Genomic DNA, 410 nt, shown 5'->3' with positions numbered 1-410 from the left:
GCATGCATGTAAGCCCCTTTCTACTTCCCCTCACCCTCTCCAAAACTGACCTATAATTCAAAATGAAAATAAAGACAGTATTGAATACTTGTTTCTGATCCACATTAAGGCCCCGCTCGCCAGCTGTGACTGGCTGTACCATAATCCGCACTGAAGTACGCCCCAGGAATACAAATGGGATAAACCTGCGCTCCTTCTTTCACCAGTCTCTTTACCTCACCTATTAGGCGTGGCGGGAGTGAGAATAAAAGAGAATCAGACATGAGGAATCAGGGAGTGTTTTATCTTGCTGTAGACGGATCTAATTCCCCGTGCATTCCACCCAACCTCATTAAACGGGGTGTTCAAATGTACATGGGCGAAGGTTTGCCTTATTTGCTCTGCCTGGCGAGAACAAACCGAGGTTCTAC

The sequence above is a fragment of the Penaeus monodon genome, chromosome 25, assembly GCF_015228065.2.
Source record: "Penaeus monodon isolate SGIC_2016 chromosome 25, NSTDA_Pmon_1, whole genome shotgun sequence".
Lineage (NCBI taxonomy): Eukaryota > Metazoa > Arthropoda > Malacostraca > Decapoda > Penaeidae > Penaeus > Penaeus monodon.
Note: the sequence above shows the minus strand (reverse complement) of the source record.